This window comes from Pogoniulus pusillus, chromosome 2, assembly GCF_015220805.1.
Source record: "Pogoniulus pusillus isolate bPogPus1 chromosome 2, bPogPus1.pri, whole genome shotgun sequence".
NCBI lineage: Eukaryota > Metazoa > Chordata > Aves > Piciformes > Lybiidae > Pogoniulus > Pogoniulus pusillus.
The window spans coordinates 3329275-3349315 of record NC_087265.1 but is presented as its reverse complement, the minus strand read 5'-3'; the positions used below and the strand labels follow the sequence as shown (position 1 = coordinate 3349315).

At 45.1% G+C, this 20041-nt stretch overlaps 1 long non-coding RNA gene across 1 annotated transcript in view; it reads left to right on the top strand.

Annotated features, from left to right (window-relative positions):
* Positions 1 to 15345, top strand: part of LOC135187515 (uncharacterized) — a 172823-nt gene extending 157478 nt beyond the window's left edge. The window contains exon 4 of the long non-coding RNA XR_010307355.1: positions 14724 to 15345. This is a non-coding gene — a long non-coding RNA (uncharacterized LOC135187515). The remainder of the gene's footprint in view (positions 1 to 14723) is intronic.
* The last annotated feature ends 4696 nt before the right edge of the window (positions 15346 to 20041 follow it).

The following is a 20041-nucleotide window of genomic DNA, read 5'->3' as shown; positions in this document are numbered from 1 at the left end:
TGAGGCTTAACCTGGGAAACTGTTTTAGAGGCAGAGAGAAGAAAAGCTGCCTGTTATAGTGTCTCTAATAACCATCAGGATATATACATATATATATATATATATGCATACACATACATATATATACATATATATGTGTGTGTATCACACAGTATCACAGTATCATCAGGGTTGGAAGAGACCTCACAGATCATCAAGTCCAACCCCTTACCACAGAGCTCAAGGCAGAGCTGCTCAAGCAGAGATGCTCCAGCCTTTGGATCATCTTAGTGGCCTCCTCTGGACTCACTCCAACAGCTCTGTGTCCTTGTGATTAGGACACCAAAATTGGATGTACTATTCAAGTTATCCTTTTCTCTACTGGAGCATCACAGAAAAGACTCTGATAGGGCTTCTCCTGGATTCTCCTCATCAAATTCTGGCTGCATATTTATATATTTACAACTTAAGGCATCTTTTGCTAGGAAGCTGTGGCTTATAAAGACATCATCATCTTAGGAACTCATTGATTAGGAAGACATTCTAAACCAGAACAGGTTGCCTAGGGAGGTCACAGATGCCCCCTCCCTCAAGCCGTTCAAAGCCAGGTTGGATGAGGCCTTGAGCAACCTGTTCTCATGGGAGGTGTCCCTGTCAATGGCAGGGTGGTTGGGACCAGGTAATCTTTAAGGTCCCTTCCAACCCAAAGCATTCAATGAATCATTTAAATCCGTGAATCTTCAACAGAACATCCCCATAAAATTATTTACATACATGTGCAGACTGAGGATCTCTTAATAATGTTATTTTTTTCCCCTGTAATATCTCATCATCTGTATTTTGATACAGTTCACTTCTTTAAAGAAGGGAAAACAATTTTCTATATTGCTATTATTATTTACACAAGCAATAATTTAACATGTTGGTTACATTTGGGCTATGTTCCTGCATAACAGAACTGTATTACTGTTTTAAAGTTAACCCTTATGGATTCACATCCATTAATTCATCCCAAATGATAAGTGAGGATGTTGAGAGAACATAGCTCTGTCTCAGCAAATAGACCCCTAAGTCATCAGATTGCAGAGGTGGACTTCTGAATGTGTTTTCATTAAATCATGCTGTAAAACAGTCATTTGTGGTGAGAAGAAACTCATAAAATCCTACCTTGTATGCCAGCTAATGTTTACCCTACTGGTCATGTGGGAATTGGGATTATGCTGCTCAGCTTTCATGAAATCTTCAGCTTCCACTCAAACCCAAGCCTTACATCCCCTTTATGTTCCAAAGCCAAAGGTGGCTCATTGTTTGGGCCACAGAAATTATGGAGTTGTGAAATCAAAGCTGTGTCATGCAGTTGGAGGCCTCCTTAGCTGTAGTGCTGGTCCAGGAATGAGCCTTCCAAAGATTCATAGAATCACAGAATCAACCAGGTTGGAAGAGATCTCCAAGATCATCCAGTCCAACCTAGCACCCAGCCCTAGCCAATCAACAAGACCATGGCACTAAGTGCCTCATCCAGGCTTTTCTTGAACCCCTCCAGGGACAGTGACTCCACCACCTCCCTGGGCAGCCCATTCCAATGCCAATCACTCTCTCTGCCAACAACTTCCTCCTAACATCCAGCCTAGACCTCCCCTGCCACAACTTGAGACTGTGTCCCCTTCTTCTGTTGGTGGTTGCCTGGGAGAAGAGACCAACCCCCATCTGCTTACAACCTCCCTTCAGGTAGTTGTAGACAGCAATGAGGTTAAGCAAACAGCTTTAATTGCCTTATCTTTTTTCTTCTGAGTGGATTTGTTTCCTGAGGTGCAAAGCAGCAAGCCTGTGTATGTAGAACTCTCCTGTGTACATGGAGGGGAATGGTTGCAATGTGCTGTCCAGCAGCAGATTTCTTTGTTTGTTTTGTGGTAGCTCTTTAGCAAAGTCTGCCTTGGTTGACGTGTACTGTGACCAGTGTCAGTATTTATGTCATGTTTTTGGAGAGGAGAGAGCAGCCCAGCTGTGTCTCTGGTAGTACAAGATGTGCTTTTGCTGTGTGGGATAGAAGGACTTTGGAAATGGGAGGGCAACTTTGGGTGGTGTTGGCTGTTTGAAGCCTCTCAGGAGTAGGTCAGGAGTGAGGATCGAATTGGAGCACATCACAAAGGTGAAGGCAGCAGTCAGGATGTAGTTTGGCACTGCCAAACTTCAGCATCATTGCAAAACATTGGTACCTGTGGGCATCCAGATGTGGGCAATGGAGTAGAAGACATTTAAGAGAGCTTATTTATGGCCATATTTTATTTACCCACTCTGGAAATATTAATGCCCTGCTGTTCACACAGCATCTGGAAAATCCACCACCTTCTGGCATTGTTGTGCACCAGAGAGTGCTAGCCACAAAGGGATGAGCAGCTTTGTACAGAGACCCTAGCACAGCACAGGCTTCATCCTGAGCCTGTGACCCTGCAGCACTACAGCCTTTCTCACCACAGGGTCTCTTCATCCTCAGGGCAGCTTTCATCCCTAGGAGTGCCAGTGCTTGCACATGCACCTTTCTCTGTGGCCCTAAACTTTCACAGAGCACAGTTCCATGTCTAGCCAGACTGTAGTGCCAATAAGTCATTTATTTCCTATACTATCACCATAATTCATGAAATGTCTCTCTCCTGAGGGGATATTTTATCACTGGATAAGGGGGAACAGCAAGCCAAAAATATAAGGCCTTAACCAAATGATAAACACAGAATGACATAAGCTGTAAAACATAAAAGGGTGAGCGTGTGTAATACACGCCAGGGATGGCTGAGGATCAGTTTAAACTAAACCTTTGCTGTTAACATGAGAGTTTTTGGAAACTGGGGGAAATGAGAGGGAAGAAAGGAACGATTTATGGAGTAGTGTGTGGGAGGCATGTCGTGTTAAAACAGCTAAGGCTGGGGCATGTTTGTTCTGCTGTCTCAGGAGAAGTTTGTCCCATCCTTATTCTCCTGCTGGCAAGCCTGACGATGTCTTTGGTTGGACACGTTTGAAAATTGAGGTTTGATGTACCTGCATGTCCTTTTTTGGATGAGCTTGGGAATGGGAAGTGTTATTCAGTGAATTAAGCATCCACCTGACATAGCCTCACGGATTAAGTCTGTCTACTCACATCCTTTTCTGGTGCTCACATCGATGCTTTGCTGAATCAGTCAGGGTTGAAAGGGACCACAAGGATCATAGAATCAACCAGGTTGGAAGAGATCTCCAAGCTCAGCCAGTCCAACCTAGCTCCCAGCCCTAGCCAATCAACCTGACCATGGCACTAAGTGCCTCATCCAGGCTGTACTTGAACACTTCCAGGGACAGTGACTCCACCACCTCCCTGGGCAGCCCATTCCAATGCCAATCACTCTCTCTGCCAACAACTTCCTCCTAACATCCAGCCTAGACCTCTCCCAGCACAACTTGAGACTGTGTCCCCTTGTTCTGTTACTGGTGCCTGGGAGAAGAGCCCAACCCCACCTGGCTACAGCCTCCCTTCAGGTAGTTGTAGCCCACAATGAGGTCCCCCCTGAAGCTCCTCTTTTCCAGGCTAGTTCAAACTGCCCTGCCATGGGCAGGGACTCCTCACACTTCATCATGGCTATCTAAAGCCTCATCCAGCCTGACCTTAAACATCTCCAGGGATGAGGCTTCCACCACCTCCCTGGGCAACCCCTTCCAGGGTCTCACCATCCTCATGGTGAAGAACTTCTTCCTAACATGCAGTCTGAATCTACCCATTTCTAGCTTTGCTCCCTAAATAACTTTCCATCTCCCTTTCTCATGGGATGCTCACCTTCTTGGGCTGCTCTGGTGGCACAAACCTTACTCACGGTGTTGAACAACATCTGCCTGACCCCATGTGGAGCCTGCTCTTGTGACAGCAGTGCCTCTGAGGATGGTGATGCTGCACATCTTAGGGGAGGTAGAACCTGGCCATTTCTCCCTCAGGGATTTCCAGCAAATTCATCATCTCGCCTCAGGCTTGCAGTCCACTCCCACCCCCAAATAAAACCCATTTGCTGATCCATGACCTCATTCTGCGTATAATATTTCAGCCCAGCTGCATGACTGGGTCCTGTATTTGCAAAACTGTAATTTCTCTGCCAGCACAGTGCCTTGCTCAATATTTTTATGATTTTTGAGGCTCATCACTACTTTGGCTACCTACATGGATACAGTGAGGCATATCATGAAGGCACAGACTTTGAGCCAGGAGAAGCAATCGTATGGGACCTTCGCGAGGCCAATCCTCCAAAGCTTCCCAGTAGGGAGCACAGATCACTACACATTGCAGGTCTTTATTTAGGAGTTTTAGAGAGCTTTCCCACTTCTAAAAACTTGTGGAGTTTATTTCAGGTATATGTATTTCCAGGCCCCCTAAATGTTTACTTTCAGTGTAGCTGCATCAGAGTAGGTGAAAATGCTGCCATGTAAACAGAGCAGAACTTCAGCCTCGTATCTTCCCTTTCAAGTGAGCGCATGAGCAACGTGGAGAGCGAGCAGTCCTTAGATATATAGCCCACCTAGGTAAAACACTTTCAAATGCACTTCATTTATTTATTCTAGGCCATTTCTTTGGCCCCAAAATCATCAAAAATTACTGTCTCTAGTTTCATTCTGCCCTTTTGAAATTGTCCAGATTTTGCGCTAAGAGTCTAAAGCCACAGCAAAGAAGCAGGCCAAGAGGAAAAGCTTTTGAAGAGTTCCCACAGCTGTGAAAACACAGGCCTCAGGCTGTGTGTAGAGTTACTTCAAACAGCTGCTTCAGGTGACTAAACACCTTGAGTCTCATTCATCAAGTGGTGTTTATACTGGCTGACAGACCAGACTTGGAGAATTAACTCTGAGAAAAAAAAGATGTACTACATACCAAGTATGGGAAAGGAACTGAGTTCCCTAAATAAGAAAGAAAAGGGAGGAAAAAAAGGGGGGGAGGAAGAAAAAAAAAAGAGTATGTGTGTGGGGGTGCTGGTGGAGGGAGTAGGGAAGGAAGAGTCTCTTTAAAATAAAACAGATGAGGGCTAATTTTATTAGGTGGTGGAGGCACCGTCCCTGGAGGTGGTCAAGCAAAGCCTGGATGAGGCACTTAGTGCCATGGTCTGGTTGACAGGATAGGGCTGAGTGCTAGATTGGACTGGATGAGCTTGGAGGTCTCTTCCAACCTGCTTGATTCTATGATTCTATTTCACCTTAGTAGGCCTTTTGATGCCCTTTGCACACGTTTAAAGTCAGAGGCAAAACAACATCATCATCGTGCAAGTAAAAGCCATTTGAAGCCATCCTGTGCATTGAGAAGCAGCTCAGCTAACCTGGTATTGAACCTCGAGGGTTAATTAGCAGCCCTAAATGACCTATTAAAATCAGACCCTTTTTTCCTATCCATCCTCAACACCCAAATATCAGCAACAAATCCGCCCAGCGCTGTCGCCTCCCTGCTTCCAGTTAGTGTCAGATGGTGCAGATTCCACCCCTAGTTTTTGGTGCAGGACTTATCACTCAGCTTGAGATAATATTCTTTCATCTCATATCCATAGGAGAAGGTGACATGATAAGATATTTGCAATCGTGTAACTGCTTTGCAGGGATCAAAAGAGGAATGAAAGCAAATGACAGGAGTCAGTGTCAAGTGGAGTGCTACTGGTTAAGTAAGCTTTAAATATTGAAGGGGATTTTTAATATTTCCTTTTAATCTCAAAATCTGTCACTGGGTGATATTTATATATATATATATAACATTGGAGTTGTTGCTAACAACATTTTCCATGGTTTCATTCAGTCCAAAATTGAAAACTCTCCCCGTCTCAGTCGTGGCAAATGTTAGCATTTCTACTGGCAGATCCTCTTCTGCAACCCATGCAGATTTCAAAGCAGCAAAAGATGTGATTTTCAGGCACTGGGATCCTGTTGGGATCCTGATGTTTCATAGAATCATAGAATCAAGCAGGTTGGAAGAGACCTCCAAGATCATCCAGTCCAACCTAGCACCCAGCCCTGGACAATCAACTAGACCATGGAACTAAGTGCCTCAGCCAGTTCTTCAACACCTCCAGGGATGGGGACTCTACCATCTCCCTGGGCAGCCCATTCCAATGCCAATCACTCTCTCTGCCAACAACTTCCTTCTAACATCCAGCCTAGACCTCCCCTGGCACAACTTGAGACTGTGTCCCCTTGTTCTGTTGCTGCTTGCCTGGCAGAAGAGCCCAACCCCACCTGGCTACAGCCTCCCTTCAGGTAGTTGTAGACAGCAATGAGCTCTGCCCTGAGCCTCCTCTTCTGCAGGCTGCACACCCCCAGCTTCCTCAGCCTCTCCTCATAAGGTTTGTGTTCCAGGCCCTTCACCAGCCCTGTTGCCCTACTGGCAGATCCTCTTCTGCAACCTGTGCAGATTTCAAAGCAGCAAAAGATGTGTTTTTCAGGCACTGGGATCCTGTTTGGATCCTGATGTTTGAACACTGGCACTAGAACATAGGCCAACAGTGAGAGTTTTGCTGGTTTTCTTGTTTCCTTCCCTCTCCAGCCCCTAACAAGCAGTCAGACTGTGAGGGTGAATATTCCTTAGGAGACAAAAATAGGATTCTGAGGAAGAATTTAGCAGCAGAATAGTATTTTAAAGGAAGATCATTTCAGAGGCTGTTTCCCTGACAAACTTGGTAAATAGTTTGGCAGATACTTAAGCTGTTGGATTTGCATATGCATATATAGGCACTGAAGAAAAAATACCAGGTGGTTTACTTCTTAGTGTTTCTGAATAACACAATGTTGATGGCAGTAGATTTGCATCTTCCTCTCTGGAAAGATAAGGAGGGGGTGGGGGAAGTTTCTCTGAGAAATAAAATTGCAGAAAAATAGAATCACAGAATGTCAGGGGCTGGAAGGGACCTCCAAAGATCATTTGGTCCAGCTCCCCTGCCATAGCAGGATCACCTAGAGCAGACCACACTGGAAGGCATCCAGATGGTTCTTGATTATCTCCAGAGAGGGAGACTCCACAAGCTCCCTGGGCAGCCTGCTCCAGTGCTCTGTCACCCTCACAGGGAAAAAAATTCGTGTTCAAGTTCACATGGAACCTCCTATGGCTCAAAGTAGAAGGATCACCTAGAGCAGATCACACTGGAAAGCATCCTGATGGTTCTTGATTATCTCCAGAGAGGGAGACTCCACAAGCTCCCTGGGCAGCCTGTTCCAGTGCTCTGTCACCCTCACAGGGAAAAAAAAATTCCTCCTGAGGATCACATGGAATCTCCTACAGCTCAAAGTAGAAGAGTAGCAGGCTTCAAATTGTATGTGAGGAATATTGATGAACCAGAATCTCCTTTGACTTAGGGTGAGAGATGTTCTTCCCAGAGTAAGATCTCCACATCTAATTGGATTTAAACCCCTAAAGTAATCCAGTGTCTCTCCAAAACATGAGGATCAGATGAATGTTGTAATACCTTATTCTTTTCACTACTGAAACAGTGACAGCACTGGACAGGATTAATGATTAAGTTATGTCTTCACCTAACATGGGTTGGGGCAGCTTCCCATGTTAGTTACAGCACAGTAATGTTGAACTTGTACCTGGTATCTGCATTAGGCAAAAATTCAAGAGTGCTTCACCTGGGAATTGAAAAAGAATGGAAACTTCAGGGTGGTTTCAACACAAGAGTTGCTATGGGAAGCTTGGTCAAAGTGGTCTACTCAAAATCAGTCAGCTGGAGATGGGCAAGGCTGATTGGAGACTTTGATGCTGATGATCTTCGAGGTCTCTTCCAACCTGGTTGATTCTATGATTCTAAGGAGTAAAGCCTCATCCCTTTCCAAACCTAATCAATGCCTGGGTACCCCTTCTGCTGTCTCAGCTTTCTACTGTGGTGGCAACACTGTACAGCAAAGGCTCCTCATGGCTGCCCTGCTCCACGTTTGCACCTTGTACAAGAGGTTTTTTGCTGGCCTAGGACATTTAGGCACAACTGCAGCTTAAATCACTGTGATGAATGTATAGCCATGGTCATACATGGGATCTATCAGGTGAATGTTGGTTTTCTTTGCAAGGCTCCAGGGGGAAATCAAATAGATTTGGAACATTCATTTTCAAGAAGTTATGTTTGGACTCCAAACAAAATATTTTTCCCCTTTTTGCTCATAATTTTGGACTGTGCAGCTACTTTTTTTTCTGCCTTGGAAGGGATGACTTTCATGGAGTGACTCAGCTCCTGTTAAAACATGAGAGACTTGCAACTTCTAATCAAAGCAGGTGCTGGACCTGTTTGTGGAGGCAGGGATGCTGTGCCTGTGACCACACTACCTCCACCAAGACCTTCTTGCTCTTTTTCTGGTGTGTTAGTGAATCTCTACCATAATCCCTTGTGATGGTTTGGGTGTTACCCACACCCACACACTTAAGTAGAATCACCCAGTCTAGACTCAGCCAGTTGGAAATTGAATGAAGCTTTATACTTGCAGCTTAGCACAATAAACAAGCAGATAGTTACAGTCTATACAGTAATATACAAGTTCAAAAGGTAATACAGAAACACAGCAGCCCTCCCAGAAACCAGAGTCCCCAGGAGGGGCTCTCCACCACCCTTCCACCTTCTCCCCACCCCTCTACCTTACCCCAGACTTTGCCTTATGCTTCAAGGAGAGTTTGGAGGGCCAGACAGGGGGGTTAGGAAGCAGATGGATTAGTCACACAGACAGCAGGTTAGGTTAGAGGGAAGTGCAGCCCCAAAGACAGAGAGCAAAGAACTGTTATCTGTGTTTGTATTCTTGTTCTTATACACCTCAGCAAGCCTATGAGTGCAGCAGGCATCACCATTGTTTCCTTTTCCCAGCCTATGAACTAATTCTTCTCACCAAAATATCCCAGCTAGGCTCAATCCCTGCATCCCAAGCTTTGGCAATGAGGGCAAGCATCCCAATGCAGTGCCCAGGTGTCATTGTTTTATGAGGTGAGTGCCTCTCTCCCTCCTTCCCATCAATGCTTCTCACCCTGCCAGGCTTCGAGTGCTGCCACCCTGTCTCTTCATCCGGATGGGGCTGCCAGGAGCCACTTATGTTCCTGTCCCTTGCTGGGAGTTGAACACTCTCCAGGTCCCTTGATTTCTACAACCCCCTCCTCCTACTTCCAGGCTGATTTTTTCTTTCTCTCTCTCTTTTTTTTCCCCCCTCACCCACTTTGATACTGCAAAGTTTGTTTGTTTCTTTAATTAAAACTGAAATTTCCCTGGGAAAAAAAAAACAAGCATGCCTTCCAGACTCACAAATATTCTGCTTTCTCTGTTTTACTGGAGCTGCTAATTGCAGTTGTGCCTTTTCTACAAATCTGAGCCACGACATTTGCTTAAAAAAGAATAATCTGCCCACTGGAGTGAAATTAAAAGAAGGTGATGATAATAAGAATCACCATTAGTAGCAACTGTGTAAATGTGGTGTTTTAGAGACCTTGGTTTGCAAGGGAGCTGAGAAATAATCAGATATCTCCTCTTTGGGCAGCTCAGAGGACAATTAAAAGGTAACAATAAGCAGAAAGGCAGCAAATAATCACTCTGGAGGTAGAAATGAGCCCCTCTCATTTATTAGCATCACAAGAGTGCTGGCATCAGTTGATAGCAGTTGAGATCAACCTCAGCGAGATGTTTAATCATAGAATCAGCCCTACGAGGAGAGGCTGAGGGAGCTGGGATTGGTTAGCCTGGAGGAGAGAAGGCTCAGGGGTGACCTCATTGCTGTCTACAACTACCTGAGGGGTGGTTGTGGCCAGGAGGAGGTTGCTCTCTTCTCTCAGGTGGCCAGCACCAGAACAAGAGGACACAGCCTCAGGCTGTGCCAGGGGAAATTTAGTCTTGAGGTGAGGAGAAAGTTCTTCCCTGAGAGAGTCATTGGACACTGGAATGGGCTGCCCGGGGAGGTGGTGGAGTCGCCGTCCCTGGAGCCATTCAAGGCAGGACTGGACGTGGCACTTGGTGCCATGGTCTGGCCTTGAGCTCTGTGGTAAAGGGTTGGACTTGATGATCTGTGAGGTCTCTTCCAACCTTGGTGATACTGGGATACTGTGTGACACTGTGATCACCTAGTGCCAACTCCCCTGCCATGGGCAGGGACACCCTACTGTAGATCAGGCTGCCCACAGCCTCATCCAGCCTGGCCTCAAACACCTCCAGGGATGGAGCCTCCACCACCTCCCTGGGCAACCCATTCCAGCCTCTCACCACTCTCATGCTCAACAACTTCCTCCTCACAGCCAGTCTGACTCTCCCCACCTCCAGCTTTACTCCAGTCCTGTCATTCCCTGAGTGCCTAAAAAGTCCCTGCCAAGCTTTTTTGTGGGCCCCCTGCAGATAGTGAAATGCCACAAGAAGGTCACTTCGGAGCCTCCTCTTCTCCAGTCTGAACAGCCCCAACTCTTTCAGTCTGTGCTCACAGCAGAGCTGCTGCAGCCCTCTGAGCATCCTCCTGGCCCCTCTTTGGACCCACTGCAGCATCTCCATATCCCTCTTGTAATAGGGACTCCAGAACTGGATGCAGTGTCTCAAAACAAACATTCTATCATGTAGTAGTTTGCCATGTTGCATTAGGCTGAGCTTGGTTTAGTGGTTAAACAGAGAAAAGCCAGCCATAAGTTACCTAGAGTGTACCAGAGGCCCTGTTAAGCTTCCACAACTTGGTTGTTGGTTTGGTTTTGTTTGGGTGCTTTTCTTAACCACACAACTTCTAATTCATTTTGTACTTTAAAAGTTTGTTTTGGCCAGGATCGAGATTTCATTTGTTCTTCTTAGAATGGAAGCACAAAGGGGAAGCTTTTGTTCTCTCCCCAGGAGTCCTGAAAGGTAATAATGATGCAATGATAAGACTCTAAAGGAAAATGTCACTGGCAGAGGTTGAGGTGGAGAGCAGTGCAGCCCCACGTGAAGCGAGGAGAGTCACAGCTGATTCATGAACATCCCACACAGGCTGGAAGGATTTGATTTGAAATCATCTGGTGATTTCTTGTATAAATGTTTTATCATTTGGAAAGGAAGTTCTTCAAAGCACGGGGAGGGGGCTGTGAGAACACAAATGCAGCTTTGGAAGAGGGAGGGGGGGAAAAAAAGCCAACCAACCCAACACGGCACTCTTGTATTATTAATAATAATAGTAATAGTGGAAAGATTAATAAAATATCATAAACACAGCCTAGAAGAGCAGCTATTTGTATAAATTCCAACAACTGCTACTCAACAATGCCCTAAATCAGATGTAGGAGTAAAGTTTTGTATTGTCTCTGTGCTCTGCATTGTTATGCTGATCGACATATCAATGGCTCCCTTCCTCTGGCTTTGTGGGTTTCTTCTTTCCTCCCCCCACCTCTACTCAGTGAAACTATTATGCCTCGAGGTTTAAAACAATCATATTCCTTCCAGTTTTGGTTTATGCACTGTGTTTCTTGAGTTATTTGGAGGTGTTTAACCCTTTTTGCTTCTCCTCCTACCTACAAGGCTTTTCTCCTGGTTTTATTGTTGGATCATTGAATTAGCCAGGTTGGAAGAGACTTGGTCTATGCACTATGTAGGTTGGAAGAGACTTGGTCTATGCACTATGTAGGTTGGAAGAGACTTGGTCTATGCATTGTGTTTCCTGATTTATTTGGAGGTGTTTAACCCCTTCTGCTTCTCCTCCTACCTACAAAGATTTTCCCTTGGTTTTATTGTTGAGTCATAGAATTAACCAGGTTGGAAGAGACTTGGTCTGTGCGCTGTGTAGGTTGGAAGAGACTTGGTCTGTGCACTGTGTTTCTTGGTTTATTTGGGGGTGTTTAACCCTTTTTGCTTCTCCTCCTACCTACAAAGCTTTTTCCTTGGCTTTGTTGTTGAATCATAGAATTAGCCAGGTTGGAAGAGACTTGGTCTATGCATTGTGTTTCTTGATTTATTTGGAGGTGTTTAACCCTTTTTGCTTCTCCTCCTACCTACAAAGATTTTCCCTTGGTTTTATTGTTGAGTCATAGAATTAACCAGGTTGGAAGAGACTTGGTCTATGCGTTGTGTAGGTTGGAAGAGACTTGGTCTGTGCACTGTGTAGGTTGGAAGAGATTCGGTTTATGCACTGTGTTTTGTGATTTCTTTGGAGGTGTTTAACCCCTTCTACTTTTCCTGCTACCAACAAGGCTTTTCCCCTAGTTTTATTGTTGAGTCATAGGATTAACCAGGTTGGAAGAGTCTTGATCTATGCACTGTGTAGGTTGGAAGAGACTTGGTTTATGCACTATGTCTTTTGATTTATTTGGAGGTGTTTAACCCCTTCTGCTTCTCCTCCTACCTACAAGGATTTCCCCTTGGTTTTATTGTTGAATCATAGAATTAACCAGGTTGGAAGAGACTTGGTCTGTGCACTGTGTAGTTTGGAAGTGATTTGGTTTATGTACTGTGTTTCTTGATTTATTTGGAGGTGTTTAACCCCTTCTGCCTCTCCTCCTACCTACAAAGATTTTCCCTTGGTTTTATTGTTGAGTCATAGAATTAACCAGGTTGGAAGAGACTTGGTCTATGCGTTGTGTAGGTTGGAAGAGACTTGGTCTGTGCACTGTGTAGGTTGGAAGAGATTCGGTTTATGCACTGTGTTTTGTGATTTCTTTGGAGGTGTTTAACCCCTTCTACTTTTCCTGCTACCAACAAGGCTTTTCCCCTAGTTTTATTGTTGAGTCATAGGATTAACCAGGTTGGAAGAGTCTTGATCTATGCACTGTGTAGGTTGGAAGAGACTTGGTTTATGCACTATGTCTTTTGATTTATTTGGAGGTGTTTAACCCCTTCTGCTTCTCCTCCTACCTACAAGGATTTCCCCTTGGTTTTATTGTTGAATCATAGAATTAACCAGGTTGGAAGAGACTTGGTCTGTGCACTGTGTAGTTTGGAAGTGATTTGGTTTATGTACTGTGTTTCTTGATTTATTTGGAGGTGTTTAACCCCTTCTGCCTCTCCTCCTACCTACAAAGATTTTCCCTTGGTTTTATTGTTGAGTCATAGAATTAACCAGGTTGGAAGAGACTTAATCTATGTGCTGTGTAGGTTGGAAGAGACTTGGTCTATGTGTTGTGTAGGTTGGAGGAGACTTGGTCTATGTATTGTGTAGGTTGGAAGAGACTTGGTCTATGCACTGTGTAGGTTGGAAGAGACTTGGTCTATATAGCATTGTGTTTCTTGATTTATTTGGAGATGTTTAACCCCTTCTGCTTCTCCTCCTACCTACAAAGCTTTTCCCTTGGATTTGTTGTTGCATCATAGAATTAACCAGGTTGGAAGAGACTTGGTTTATGCACTGTGTTTTGTGATCTGTTTGGAGGTGTTTAACCCCTTCTGCTTTTCCTGCTACCTACAAGGCTTTTCCCCTGGTTTTATTGCTGAGTCATAGAATTAACCAGGTTGGAAGAGTCTTGGTCTATGCACTGTGTAGGTTGGAAGAGACTTGGTTTATGCACTATGTCTTTTGATTTATTTGGAGGTGTTTAACCCCTTCTGCTTCTCCTCCTACCTACAAGGATTTCCCCTTGGTTTTATTGTTGAATCATAGAATTAACCAGGTTGGAAGAGACTTGGTCTGTGCACTGTGTAGGTTGGAAGAGATTTGGTTTATGCACTGTGTTTTGTGATTTGTTTGGAGGTGTTTAACCCCTTCTGCTTCTCCTCCTACCTACAAGGCTTTTCCCCTGGTTTTATTGTTGAGTCATAGAATCATAGAGTTAACCAGGTTGGAAGAAATGTCCAGGTACAAAGCAAACAACATCTTGACAGAACTTCAACTATCAATAGTTGAAACCCCTTTTCATATGATACAAGCATCTCTCTGTGCTCATTGTAAAACTAGGAGCTGTAGCCTCTCAGCCAAAGCTTAGAGCAGGGCAGCAATAAATACTGCATTGTATCACTGCAAGTGTTAGTGACCACCTCCATTCCTTGTCTAGAGGTCTTACCACTTTCAGTGATTCCACAGCTCCTTCAAACACTCCAAAACTCTGGTCACAAGCTTGCAATATTGTTATCCAATCCAACCTATCACCCAGCACTGTCCAGTCACCTAGACCATAGCACTAAGTGCCCTATCCAGGCTTTTCTTGAACACCTCCAGGGATGGTGACTCCACCACCTCCCTGGGCAGCCCATTCCAATGCCAATCACTCTCTCTGCCAACAACTTCCTCCTAACATCCAGCCTAGACTTTCCCTGGCACAACTTGAGTCTGTGTCTCCTTGTTCTGTTGCTGCTTGCCTGGGAGAAGAGCCCAACCCCACCTGGCTACAGCCTTCTGTGAAGGGTGATTCAGTGGTAGGCAGAGAAGCTGTGTTTGCATGCACGTTACCTGTCTGCTTCTCTACATCTTAGCCAACTCCTCATTCACAGATTCACAGAATCACAGAACTTTAGAGATTGGAAGGGACCTCCAGAGATCATCCAGTCCACCCCCCCCTGCCAAGGCAGGATCCCCTAGAGTAGTCTGCACAAGAATGCATCCAGGCAGGTTTGGAAAGTCTGCAGAGAAGGAGACTCCACAACCTCTCTGAGCAGCCTGCTCCAGGGCTCTGGCACTCTCACTATAAAGAAGTTTCTCCTCATGTTATGGTGAAACCTTCTGTGCTCCAGTTTGTAGCTGTTGCTCCTTGTGTAATTGCTCCTTACCACCAAAAGGAGATTTGCTCCAGCCAGTTGACAACCACCCCTCAGATATTTGTATATGTTGATCAGATCTCCTCTCTCTTTTCTCCTCCTCTTCTCCAGACTAAACAGCCCTTGAAGAAGATATTCTGAAGGAGTTTTCCCATGACAAATATCTGTTGGGTTTTCCTTCTGAAGACAGAAGTACATTTTACAATGAAAACATGAGTTCATCGTTGGAGTCACCATCAGAGAGTTCGTGCTGCCCAGGAGAATGACCTGACTGTGCTGAGGCTGAGCATCTCCTCCTGCCTTGCAGTAACGTGGAGCTCCTACACAGGTATTTAATATTTTCAGCTGGAAAAGATTCAAAAGAGGGTTACACTGCTAGAGGATGTGAAGTCAGATGCAAAGGAAGGAAAGACCTGGTGGTCTGCATTTCTTTGCTGACAGAGACATCTCTGAGCTGATTGCTATCTACAGCTCATTTCAATTTGCCCTTTGAAAGAGATCAGAGAACATTATCAACTCCTTCTCAGCTGTTGTACTTCCTCTGAAGTCTGGATGTAGCTGGTGGCCTCACTCTCTTCTCAGTCTTTTTGGGGTTTGTTTTTTTGACTGATGCATTGATTTGGTCATTTGATGTCCTGTGGTATCAGTGAGGCTGAAGGAACCCTTCTTCTTCCTGAATGCTTCCTAAGATTGTTTGACTTGGATTAGAGGTTACTTTATTTGCCTACTGAAAGTTAAATGTCCTGTGTGATGGTTTGGGTCTTACCTGCCCCCTACACTTGTGAAAGTCACCCAGACTAGACTCATTCAAGATGGAAACTGAATGAAGCTTTATACTTACAGCTTGGCACAATATACAAGCAGATAGTTACAATCTATGCAGCTATAGACAGAAGCATACAAGTTTAAAAGGTAATACAGAAACACAACAGCCCTCTCAGAAACCTGAGTCCCCAGGAGGGGCTCTCAACCACCCTTCCACCTTCTCCCCACCCCTCTACCTTACCCCAGACTTTGCCTTATGCTTCAAGGAGAGTTTGGAGGATTGGCCAGGGGGGTTAGGAAGCAGAAGGATTGGTCACACAGACAGCAGCTTAGAGAGAGAAAAGTGCAGCCCAAAGCCAGAGAGCAAACTCTGTTATCTATATTTATGTTGTTGTTTTTATCCATCTCAGCAAGCCTATGAATGCAGCAGCCATCACCATTGTTTCCTTTTCCTAGCTTATGAACTAATTCTTCTCACCAAAATATCCCAGCTAGGTTCAAACCAGCACACCTGAGACACTGATTTTGAGTGGATTAAGGTGGTTTCAGTCTCTGTTCCTGAGCTGCTTATGTTAGCCTGTATAGGAGAACCTCTCTGCATGCAGATTGCCAGTGAGGAATTCATTACTTCAAAGCCTATTTCCTGTGGATGCTTTTGGAAGTTAAACACTGCTAAAGAACTGTGAGAAGAGAACTACTGTGGTGCAAGTAAAATCAGTGACATGTTTGTGAGATTCATGAGCTCTTTTTTCCCACGTTTGACAAGCTGCACCCAGGAGACCAAAGGATATCTCCTCAATGGTCAGGATGCAAAATTGCTGGAAAGAGTCCAGAGGAGGGCCACAAAGGTAATCCAAGAGCTGAATATAAGGATAGGCTGAGGGAGCTGGGGTTGTTTAACCTAGAGAAGACTCCAGGGGGATCTTAAGGCTGAGTTTGAACACCTGAAGGGATCCTACAGGATGGCTGAAGAGCTGCTTTTCATAGGAGCATCTAGAAACAGGACAAGGGAGAATGGTTTGCAGCTGAAAGAGGCTAGGTTTAGACTGGAAAGTTCTGGAATAAAACTTGCATGTGCAGTCTGGGAGGTTTGAAGTGTTGAAGGGTTTTGCTAAGCCAGCTGATTCATCTCTGCTTAGAATGGAAACTCCTTGTACCCAAAAGGGAAGCCTTAAAGAGGATTCTACTGGGAGACTGGAGAGGGACTTTTCATAAGGGTGTCCAGCAACAGGACAAGCTGAGGCAGAGCAGGGTTAGACTGGATCTTAAGAGGAAGTTCTTCATTCTGAGGGTGGTGAGACTCTGGAATAGGATGCCCACAGAGGCTGTGGATCCCTCCTGCCTGGAAATGTAAAGGACCAGGTTGGATGAGGCCTTCAGCATCTGAGTTTTGTTGAGAGTTGTCCCTGCCCATGACAGGGAGGTTGGAGTAGATCATAGAATCATAGAATCAAGCAAGTTGGAAGAGACCTCCAAGCTCATCCAGTCCAACCTAGCACCCAGCCCTATCCAGTCATCTAAACCATGGCTCTAAGTGCCTCATCCAGGCTTTTCTTGAACACCTCCAGGCACGGTGACTCCACCACCTCCCTGGGCAGCCCATTCCAATGGCAAATCTAAGGTCTTTTCCAACCTAAGCTGTTCTGTGATTCTCTGAAAGGAGAGAAGATAAATTGTTCTTTGTGCAGACAGAACTTTCCTGATTATTCCTCTCTGCTGAAACTCTCATGTCCATCTGCAACTAATGAAGCAATTTCCTACTATAATTTGATTTTAATTGTGTGTGTAGTAATTCTTTGATGGAAACTACAAGCAGTTTGTGCCTCAGCTCTTGTCCTGTTTTGTTGCTTGTCTTTTTTCAGTTCTTATGGTAAAAGATAGCAGAGTGTCACAAAACCAATGAAGCTGCCAAGGTAGTGTCTCTGTGTGAGCTGGGAAAGGGAATTTTGGCCATACTGTCTGCATCTCTGTATTGTGGGATCCCAGGTGTTGATTAGATTCTAGTCTCAACCATGGCATGCAGTAGAAATGAACAAAACCACTTAAGATTACTTGAAGCAGATCTGATTCTAGCATTTTAAGGCAAACTTCCCTGAAATACTTTGATTTGTTTTAAAACAAAAGGCAAAAAGATAATAATGATGACAGTAATAAAAGTAACAATAGTAATAGCAATAATAGCAACAACAATAACATTCAACAGGGTTTTTCCTTCTTTGTTCAATTAAAAATGTTATTATGAAAGGAATATTATTTAAAAGGAAATGCCATTTAAAAAGGAATAGTATTTTAAAAGCAATAGAATCATAGAATCAAGCAGGTTGGATGAGACCTCCAAGCTCATCCAGTCCAACCTAGCACCCAGCCCTGTCCAATCAACCAGACCATGGCACTAAGTGCCCCAGCCAGGCTTTGCTTCAACACCTCCAGGGATGGTGACTCCACCACCTCCCTGGGCAGCCCATTCCAATGCCAATCACTCTCTCTGCCAACAACTTCCTCCTAACATCCAGCCTAGACCTCCCCTGGCACAACAAGAGAAGAAAAACCTAGAAAGCTGTTGCAGGATAGTAGAATCACAGAATGTTAGAGGTTGGAAGGGACCTCCAGAGATCATTCAGTCCAACCCCCCCTGCCAAGGCAGGATCCCCTAGGGTAGTCTGCACAGGAATGCATCCAAGTGGGTTTGGAAAGCCTCCAGAGAAGGAGACTCCACAATCTCTCTGAGCAGCCAGCTCCAGGGCTCTGTCACCTTCACTGTGTAGAAGTTTCTCCTCATGTTGTGGTGAAACCTTCTGTGCTCCAGTTTTTAGCTGTTTCTCCTTGCGTTATTGCTGCTGACCACTAAAATGAGATTGGCCCCAGCCACTTGACACCCACCCCTCACACATTTATAGACTGTCCTTTCAGTCTTCTCTTCTCAGGACTAAACAGCCCCCAATGTCTCGTTGACATGGCTGCAGATAACAGAAGTGAAAGTCAGCTATAGCAAATACTGTCATAAAGAAAGGAACAATCTTGCATCCAGACACGTTCAGGTTCACTCCTAAGTATTTGGCACATCTAAGTAGTTCAATAGGCCTATTTTTCCCTGTGGAGAGTAAATAAATAGCAAGGAACAAAAGGAAAAGGAAAAAAAAAAAAAACCCACCCAACTTTACATAAAAGATGCTAAAGCAAACACATAGGTGCTGCATTTTTATGTTGTTCTTAAAACAAGCCCAAGGCATTCTCCCACACTTCTTTTCCCCCCAGCATTATCTCCACCTGTAATAATAAAACAAGTCCTCTGATTACTCTGCTGCCTTTATCTCATGTCTGTATCTAATTTATTTGCTAGCCAGCCTTACTTTTCCTGTGTTAAAGGGTTACTTTTTAAGGCATGCAGTCCAAGGTTGTGATTTAGTAGGTGGACATGTCCCTAGTCGTGCATGTGTTGTGTGTCCCCCACCCCAGTTTGTCTTTTCCACTGGGGGGGAAAAAAAACCCAAAGAAAAAAATCCCCCCAAACAGTTGTCAAATATTTGAGAAGAAAATAGGAAATGCATTTAAAAGGTGAGACAAAAATGCCACTTCAGAAATGTGCAACTGCAAAAGCCCAAAGAGTGCAAAAAGTTTTCATGCTCTTCACAGTGATTTGTGAAAGAGAATCATAGAATCAGTCAGAGTTGGAAGGGACCCCAAGGATCAGCCAGTTTCAACCTTCCTGCCATGCCCAGGGACTCCCTACCCTAGAGCAGGCTGCCCACAGCCTCATCCAGCCTGGCCTGAAACACCTCCAGCCATGGGGCCTCAACCACCTCCCTGGGCAGCCCATTCCAGGCTCTCACCACTCTCAAGGCGAAGAAGTTCCTGCTCACGTCCAGTCTGAATGCCCTCACCTCCAGCTTTGCTCCATAATCAAGCAGGTGGGAAAAGACCTCCAAGCTCATCCAGTCCAACCCAGCACCCAGCCCTGGCCAAGCAACCAGACCATGGCACTAAGTGCTTCATCCAGGCTTTGCTTGAACGCCTCCAGGGACAGTGACTCCACCACCTCCCTGGGCAGCCCATTCCAATGCCAATCACTCTCTCTGCCAACAACTTCCTTCTAACATCCAGCCTAGACCTCCCCTGGCACAACTTGAGACTGTGTCCCTTTGTTCTATTGGTGGTTGCCTGGTAGAAGAGACCAACCCCACCTGGCTACAACCTCCCTTCAGGTAGTTGTAGACAGCAATGAGCTCTGCCCTGAGCCTCCTCTGCTGCAGGCTGCACACCCCCAGCTCCCTCAGCCTCTCCTCATAGGGCTGTGCTCCAGGCCCCTCACCAGCTTTGTTGCCCTTCTCCAGACACCTTCCAGCACCTCAACATCTCTCTTGAACTGAGTAGCCCAGAATTTTAATCTATATCTCTATATATCTTCTCAAAGTTTTGGGAACCAATTATTCTCCAACAGTAAAACAGATTAAAAAATATTGCAATGGACATATAGGAGCCTGGAATGAGCTGCCCAGGGAGGTGGTGGAGTCACCACCCCTGGATGTATTTAAGGGTGGTTTGGATGTGGTGCTTAGGGCTATGGTTTATAGGTGACTCTTGTAGAGTAGGGTTCTAGGTTGGACTTGGTGATCCTGATGGGCTTTGCCAACCTGCATGGTGCTGTGATTCTGTGATGGAATAAA